Below are 9,484 nucleotides of genomic sequence, written 5' to 3' on the forward strand. Positions count from 1 at the left end.
TGATACATTTTGTGTATGGTTTCCTAGAAACAAAGATGGCTTAACTTACCCCTTTGGCTCAACTTACCCCACTCTCCCTTACCGTTCTAAGGTCCGGCCTGAAAAGTAGAAAAGGCATTGTTGATCGTGTTACTATCAGTCTTTTTCTAACAAATGAGTGTTCAATGGCTGTGTAATAAAGACTAGGGGCTCTATTCAATCCGCATCGTGGAAGTTCAGCTTTGCAGCGTAATTGAAATTTAAAGGCAATGTTCCCGCTTTACCAGAGACAACATTCATGATAAACGCTGCATATTTCGGCTAAATCGAAAATTACCATTACATTTCTATTGCGGACTCATAAAGCCCAAGCTCTTTAGAAGAGGGTTTACACCAGGGTTGGGGTCAATTCAAATTAAACTCAAAGAATTCAAGAAGTGATTTGAATTAAATATCCCAAAATGCCAAAACGTTTGACATAATTAGCGTCTCCTTTTCAATTTATTGAGAACTCATTGAAAATAGATGCCCTTTTTCAATTATTGAATTGGAATTTCAGTTTACTGGTATCAGCCACACTAATATATCAAGTCATTCTAAATAGATTACACATTCAAATTATATTGCTATTCATTTTATTTATTCATAGCATTGTACTCGACAGGGATATTACATTTTGATCAACATGTCAGTTTTCACATCAGTACCATAGAGTGCGTTATAAAGCTAGCTTGCTCCATGGGCCTAGAGCTTTTGGAAAATGGCTCACTAAGTGTGTCACTTTCCCCATACGGGTTACATGGAGGAGGGTAAGGCTCAGGTCAAGCCTCTGACCGACAAGATCCAGGAGAATGCTGAGAAGATCCATGAGCAGAAGAAGCCCTTCGTCAGTGAAATCGAGAAGCAGGTCCACTTCCACCCCATGACTGACAACATCCAGACCCAGTTCAGTCCTCTGGCTGACAACCTGCAGGCCCAGTTAATGGCCCTGGTCGACAAGATGCAGGCCCAGTTCAAGCCTCTGGCTGATGACTTCCAGGACCAGATGGAGCAGCTCTTCCAGACCGTGGTTGACCAGACCAAGGCTCTCCTCCCCCCCAGTAAAGCTAACATAACATCCTCCTAGCTTGGATTCAGACCATACACGGGGGAAAAAAAATTCCCCTCTGTCTGTTTCACCTGTGTCATGTCCATCTAACTCCTTCTCTTGACATCGTCTTGAAATTATGCAGAAATTTCACCAATGAAGGGGTTGAAAGGTGGCCATTTTGTCTGTGATTGTTTCTCTATATAAACTCAGCAAAAAAAGAAATGTCCCTTTTTCAGGACACTGTCTTTCAAAGATAATTCGTAAAAAGCCATATAACTTCACAGATCTTCATTGTAAAGGGTTTAAACACTGTTTCCCATGCTCGTTCAATGAACCATAAACAATTAATGAACATGCACCTGTGGAATGGTTGTTAAGACACTAACAGCTTACAGACGGTGAGCAATTAAGGTCACAGTTATGAAAACTTAGGACACTAAAGAGGCCTTTGTACTGACTCTGAAAAACACCAAAAGAAAGATGCCCAGGGTCCCTGCTCATCTGCATGAACGTGCCTTAGGCATGCTGCAAGGAGGCGTGAGGACTGCAGATGTGGCCAGGGCAATAAATTGCAATGTCCGTACTGTGAGACGACTAAGACAGCGCTACAGGGAGACAGGACGGACAGCTGATCGTCATCGCAGTGGCAGACTACGTGTAAAAACACCTGCACAGGATCGGTACATCCGAACATCACACCTGCGGGACAGGTACAGGATGGCAACAACAACTGCCTGAGTTACACCAGGAACGCACAATCCCTCCATCAGTGCTCAGACTGTATTAATAGGCTGAGAGAGGCTGGACAGGGCTTGTAGGCCTGTTCTAAGGCAGGTTCTTACCAGACATCACCGGCAACAACGTCGCCTATGGGTACAAACCCACCATCGCTGGACCAGACAGGACTGGCAAAAAGTGCTCTTCACTGACGAGTCACGGTTTTGTCTCACTAGGGGTGATGGTCGGATTCGCGTTTATCGTCGAAGGAATGAGCGTTACATCGAGGCCTGTACTCTGGAGCGGGATCGATTTGGAGGTGGAGGGTCTGGGGCGGTGTGGCACAGCATCATCGGACTGAGCTTGTTGACATTGCAGGCAATATCAACGCTGTGCGTTACAGGGAAGACATCCTCCTCCCTCATGTGGTACCCTTCCTTCAGGCTCATCCTGACATGACTCTCCAACATGACAATGCCACCAGCCATACTGCTCGTACTGTGCGTGATTTCCTGCAAGACAGGAATTTATGAAAATAATGCACTGTACTGCCATGTAAATTATTGAAGGTTAACCATCAAGTTATGAGGTTGAAATTAGATGAATTTGTGGGTGGAGTTTGATGGGAAGTGCTTGTTGAAGTTCAAGCAGTATTTGTTTTTGATATTCTGACCTTTGGGCCAGTCCATCATATAGTATAAGCCCTGTTTGTTAGTATTCTGAAGTAGTTGTTTGTATTGAATGCAGTTCAGCTGAATTGTTGTATTAAGATATATTCATTTCATTGATTGTGACCTCTAGGCCTACTACACAGTAAGCTATCCAACAATGATTTTCCCCCAAAAATTGCATTGGAATAGAAAAGCTTACAAAAACCAAGAAAAAGGCACAAATATGGAGTCATGATTACACATTTAGTATAACTGATTTACACTGTGGACTGGGACTTGAACCAAGCCCCTTGATGGCCCCTCGTGGAAGCCATCGTCTATGATCTAATCCATGCACTCACGGCAGGAGTGGTGATCACAGGGATGCGATCACAACGCTGAGGAATAGCCCACCACGTAACTGAAAATAATAAGATATTTTGTTTATAGTGCAATGCATAGTCCTAATCATCATCACGACATCACCATCAAATTCTTCATCCATAATCCTAATTATCCCCACCTCCACCACCATCATCATTATCATCATCAACAACTTCATCATCATCGTCATCGTCGTAAAAAAGGTCTTTCAACCAATCAGCATGCCCAAATGGACATTAGAGACTCCTCCGACTCCAGGTCAGTGTTATCGTTTAGAAGTGTTGTCCCACAATGTAAGTTATGGCTATATAATCATCATCGTCAACGTAATAGTTTAATAAAAATGTATTGTAATTTTAAATGGAAAGTGTATTGAAGACAGACCTAATTCAAATTCGATTTAGGCTAAGCAGTTTACCTATTTGAAATGCAATTTAGGCCTACCTGTCTTTAGAATCTTGTCCTCTCATCTGGAAACAAGGGAAGATAGAAAACATTTCTCTCCAAAATCTCTGCAGTCCCTTCCCAGGGCCGTAGCCAGGGTCTGAGTTTTAGTGAGGTCTGTGAGGTGGGGAGACATTATTGCAGTTTTAAAGCAAATTTCCTGCAATTCTACACATTTTGCCATGATTTATTAGCCTGGCTGACGCGACTCACGTGGTCAGCGAGGGAGAGCTGACTGGTCTGGACAGGAGGCCGTTGTATATGCAGTATTCACGCAGAGTTGTGCTTATTTCTGGCTGAGCTTTGATTGTTTGTTTTTTTTTTCATTTTTTTTTATTTTCTGAGGGGTTGAGACCTTACATTGTTTTGATTTGAAAATCCAACAGTTGTATTGGAAGGGGGCGCCCCTCAGTGGCTTTCCATGTGGGTGTATGAGTGAGGAAGACACAGAGGTGCACCAATCAGTATAGAAGCACAGCCCCCTTCATTATCAAGGCATCGTGCTGACAACATCAAAAGAGCCTTTCCAGAGTTAGGTATCAGCCAGACCAATGACTTATGCCATGTTAGGGCTCTATTCAATCCGTAGCGCTGAAGATCCGCTTTGTAGCGCAATTGACAATTAGAGGCAATGTTCCCTCGATTGTGGAGAGCTCAATTGGTCAGCTCAGTTGAAAATTACCTTAACATTTTAACGCAGTTTTTCTGCGATACTGATTGAATCCAGCCCTTATGATATCTGAGTGAGAGTGACTAACAAAAACAATGTGGGCCCTCTGGAGGTCAGGGCACCTGGGGACGTGCCCTTCGTGCCCGGTCGGTAATTTGACCATGATTACTTCAAGTTTAGATAGCTGGCTAGACTAACTATAGTAATTTACCAATCGAAAATGTTTTAACTGATATGGACTGTCAGTGAGTGACATATAACAAGAGGAAAACTGCTGATGCACAACGAAGTTTTGAAAGTGCACCTTGTGTATTCTACTATAACTCTCAACAGCAAGTTGAGACCCCAATTATTATTAATTCTAATTCAAAAAAATTCCAGATGTCCAGACCTCTGTGTCATCATATGTAGCTAGGTCCTTGGCCACATAAGGTTTTAGCCCTGACCTCAACAGAGAAAACCTCGCCAAGGCAAACCTGCTACCCTGTCTGCTTTTCCAGCATATTGTGTACTTCGAGGAGGTTTAAGACATGTTTCAAAAGTTCCTGGCTGGTTTCCTTTACAAGCCATGCCTTCCTCCTCGCAACGTTGGCATGGCCTCTCTATACATTGGTGTCCAGCACAGTCAGACTCTAGTACTAAGGCTTCTGGCTGCTAGGTTGGCCAAAAAGTCGAATGGATATAAAACATACGTACTGATCACACACTGGTTGAATCTATGTTGTGTCAAGATTCAAGTTTTATCCTCTCTAGGGTATGTGGGACGAAATATCGGCGCGATATTCAAATACCTTAGAAATGCTATTACTTCAATTTCTCAAACATATGACTATTTTACACCATTTTAAAGACAAGACTCTCGTTAATCTAACCACACTGTCCAATTTCAAAAAGGCTTTACAACGAAAGCAAAACATTAGATTATGTCAGCAGAGTACCCAGACAGAAATAATCAGACACCCATTTTTCAAGCTAGCCTGTTGGGGCTAGGGGGCAGTATTTTCACGGCTGGATAAAAAACGTACCCGATTTAATCTGGTTACTAATCCTACCCAGTAACTAGAATATGCATATACTTATTATATATGGATAGAAAACACCCTAAAGTTTCTAAAACTGTTTGAATGGTGTCTGTGAGTATAACAGAACTCAAATGGCAGGTCAAAACCTGAGAGATTCCTTTACAGGAAGTGGACTGTCTGACCATTTCTGGAACTTACATTTACATTACATTTAAGTCATTTAGCAGACGCTCTTATCCAGAGCGACTTACAAAATGGTGCATTCACCTTATGATATCCAGTGGAACAACCACTTTACAATAGTGCATCTAAATCTTTTAAGGGGGGGGATTACTTTATCCTATCCTAGGTATTCCTTAAAGAGGTGGGGTTTCAGGTGTCTCCGGAAGGTCTCCGGAAGGTGGTGATTGACTCCGCTGTCCTGGCGTCGTGAGGGAGCTTGTTCCACCATTGGGGTGCCAGAGCAGCGAACAGTTTTGACTGGGCTGAGCGGGAACTGTGCTTCCTCAGAGGTAGGGGGGCCAGCAGGCCAGTGGTGGATGAATGCAGTGCCCTTGTTTGGGTGTAGGGCCTGATCAGAGCCTGAAGGTATGGAGGTGCCGTTCCCTTCACAGCTCCGTAGGCAATCACCATGGTCTTGTAGCGGATGCGAGCTTCAACTGGAAGCCAGTGGAGAGAGCGGAGGAGCGGGGTGACGTGAGAGAACTTGGGAAGGTTGAACACCAGACGGGCTGCGGCGTTCTGGATGAGTTGTAGGGGTTTAATGGCACAGGCAGGGAGCCCAGCCAACAGCGAGTTGCAGTAATCCAGACGGGAGATGACAAGTGCCTGGATTAGGACCTGCGCCGCTTCCTGTGTGAGGCAGGGTCGTACTCTGCGAATGTTGTAGAGCATGAACCTACAGGATCGGGTCACCGCCTTGATGTTAGTGGAGAACGACAGGGTGTTGTCCAGGATCACGCCAAGGTTCTTAGCACTCTGGGAGGAGGACACAAGGGAGTTGTCAACCGTGATGGCGAGATCATGGAACGGGCAGCCCTTCCCCGGGAGGAAGAGCAGCTCCGTCTTGCCGAGGTTCAGCTTGAGCTGGTGATCCGTCATCCACACTGATATGTCTGACAGACATGCAGAGATGCGATTCGCCGCCTGGTTATCAGAAGGGGGAAAGGAGAAGATTAATTGTGTGTCGTCTGCATAGCAATGATAGGAGAGACCATGTGAGGATATGACAGAGCCAAGTGACTTGGTGTATAGCGAGAATAGGAGAGGGCCTAGAACAGAGCCCTGGGGGACACCAGTGGTGAGAGCGCATGGTGCGAAGACAGATTCTCGCCACGCCACCTGGTAGGAGCGACCTGTCAGGTAGGACGCAATCCAAGCGTGGGCCGCGCCGGAGATGCCCAACTCGGAGAGGGTGGAGAGGAGGATCTGATGGTTCACAGTATCAAAGGCAGCAGATAGGTCTAGAAGGATGAGAGCAGAGGAGAGAGAGTTAGCTTTAGCAGTGCGGAGAGCCTCCGTGACACAGAGAAGAGCAGTCTCAGTTGAATGCCCAGTCTTGAAACCTGACTGATTAGGATCAAGAAGGTCATTCTGAGAGAGATAGCAGGAGAGCTGGCCAAGGACGGCACGTTCAAGAGTTTTGGAGAGAAAAGAAAGAAGGGATACTGGTCTGTAGTTGTTGACATCGGAGGGATCGAGTGTAGGTTTTTTCAGAAGGGGTGCAACTCTCGCTCTCTTGAAGACGGAAGGGACGTAGCCAGCGGTCAAGGATGAGTTGATGAGCGAGGTGAGGAAGGGGAGAAGGTCTCCGGAAATGGTCTGGAGAAGAGAGGAGGGGATAGGGTCAAGTGGGCAGGTTGTTGGGCGGCCGGCCGTCACAAGACGCGAGATTTCATCTGGAGAGAGAGGGGAGAAAGAGGTCAAAGCACAGGGTAGGGCAGTGTGAGCAGGACCAGCGGTGTCATTTGACTTAGCAAACGAGGATCGGATATCGTCAACCTTCTTTTCAAAATGGTTGACGAAGTCATCCGCAGAGAGGGAGGAGGGGGGAGGGGGAGGAGGATTCAGGAGGGAGGAGAAGGTAGCAAAGAGCTTCCTAGGGTTAGAGGCAGATGCTTGGAATTTAGAGTGGTAGAAAGTGGCTTTAGCAGCAGAGACAGAAGAGGAGAATGTAGAGAGGAGTGAGTGAAAGGATGCCAGATCCGCAGGGAGGCGAGTTTTCCTCCATTTCCGCTCGGCTGCCCGGAGCCTTGTTCTGTGAGCTCGTAGTGAGTCGTCGAGCCACGGAGCAGGAGGGGAGGACCGAGCCGGCCTGGAGGATAGGGGACAGAGAAAATCAAAGGATGCAGAAAGGGAGGAGAGGAGGGTTGAGGAGGCAGAATCAGGAGATAGGTTGGAGAAGGTTTGAGCAGAGGGAAGAGATGATAGGATGGAAGAGGAGAGAGTAGCGGGAGAGAGAGAGCGAAGGTTGGGACGGCGCAATACCATCCGAGTAGGGGCAGAGTGAGAAGTGTTGGATGAGAGCAAGAGGGAAAAGGATACAAGGTAGTGGTCAGAGATTTGGAGGGGAGTTGCAATGAGATTAGTGGAAGAACAGCATCTAGTAAAGATGAGGTCAAGCGTATTGCCTGCCTTGTGAGTAGGGGGGGAAGGTGAGAGGGTGAGGTCAAAAGAGGAGAGGAGTGGAAAGAAGGAGGCAGGGAGGAATGAGTCAAAGGTAGACGTGGGGAGGTTAAAGTCACCCAGAACTGTGAGAGGTGAGCCATCCTCAGGAAAGGAACTTATCAAGGCGTCAAGCTCATTGATGAACTCTCCAAGGGAACCTGGAGGGCGATAAATGATAAGGATGTTAAGCTTGAAAGGGCTGGTAACTGTGACAGCATGGAATTCAAATGAGGAGATAGACAGATGGGTCAGGGGAGAAAGAGAGAATGTCCACTTGGGAGAGATGAGGATTCCAGTGCCACCACCCCGCTGGCTCGATGCTCTAGGGGTATGCGAGAACACGTGGGCAGACGAAGAGAGAGCAGTAGGAGTAGCAGTGTTATCTGTGGTAATCCATGTTTCCGTCAGCGCCAGGAAGTCTAGGGACTGGAGGGTAGCATAGGCTGAGATGAACTCAGCCTTGTTGGCTGCAGACCGGCAGTTCCAGAGGCTGCCGGAGACCTGGAACTCCACGTGGGTCGTGCGCGCTGGGACCACCAGGTTAGAGTGGCAGCGGCCACGCGGTGTGAAGCGTTTGTATGGCCTGTGCAGAGAGGAGAGAACAGGGATAGACAGACACATAGTTGACAAGCTACAGAAGTGTTGTTTCTTGTATTATTGTCTCCTGTGTCTTTAGAGAACTGTTTCACTTTGATATCCTTTTTCTTCTGTCCTGATTTTCTCTTTCTTTTCTTCTGTTAACTAGATATTCTTTGTTGTTCTTCGTTAGCTAGCTAGCTTCTTCCAAAAGAGTCCCTAGCAACTGCTTAGCAACTGGTAAACAATTCAGCTTGCTAAAATAACTACAATTTTATGAAAAATAGTTATTTTTCAAAAGCCCATCTTCTTTGTTTGTTGCTTGTTTTTTCTCCTATTCAGTCTTGCAGTTTTCTTTTGCTTTTTTCCGATGTACTTCACTCTAAAAACCATGTAAATTTCAATATTTGTAGGAGCTCATTTTTCAGCTGCTGCTGCTCAAATTGGAGTTCCGGAACAAATGATGAAACAAATTACTAAATTACTCACGATAAACGTTCACAAAAAACATAACAATTATTTTAAGAATTATAGATACAGAACTCCTTTATGCAATCGCTATGTCCAATTTTAAAATAGCTTTTCGGCAAAAGCACATTTTGCAATGTTCTGAGTAGATAGCTCGCCATCACGGGCTAGCTATTTTGACACCCACCAAGTTTGGCCCTCACCAAACTCCGATTTACTATAAGACGTTTTGCCGCCTTCTGAGAGCCTATGGGAGCCGTAGGAAGTGTCACGTTACAGCAGAGATCCTCAGTTTTCAATAAAGAGAGTGTAGAAGGCCAAGAAATGGTCAGAGAGGGCACTTCCTGTAAGGAATCTTCTCAGGTTTTTGCCTGCCATATGAGTTCTGTTATACTCACAGACACCATTCAAACAGTTTTAGAAACTTTAGGGTGTTTTCTATCCAAATCAAACAATTATATGCATATTCTAGTTACTGGGCAGGAGTAGTAACCAGATTAAATCGGGTACGTTTTTTATCCGGCCGTGCAAATACTGCCCCCTATCCCCAACAGGTTAATGTCATGTGCACGAGTACATTGAAATGCCTTTCTTGCGAGCTGTAAACCCAACAATGCAGTAATCAATATAAATTACTGCATTGGTGTCACGCCCTGACCATAGAGAGCCCTTGGTTCTCTATGGTGTTGTAGGTCAGGGCGTGACTAGGGGGTGTTCTAGTCTTTTCATTTCTATGTTGGTGCTCTTGGTATGGTTCCCAATTAGAGGCAGCTGATGTTCGTTGTCTCTAATTGGCGATCATACTTAAGGTTTCCCT

This window comes from Salmo salar, chromosome ssa02, assembly GCF_905237065.1.
Source record: "Salmo salar chromosome ssa02, Ssal_v3.1, whole genome shotgun sequence".
In the NCBI taxonomy this organism is placed as follows: Eukaryota; Metazoa; Chordata; class Actinopteri; order Salmoniformes; family Salmonidae; genus Salmo; species Salmo salar.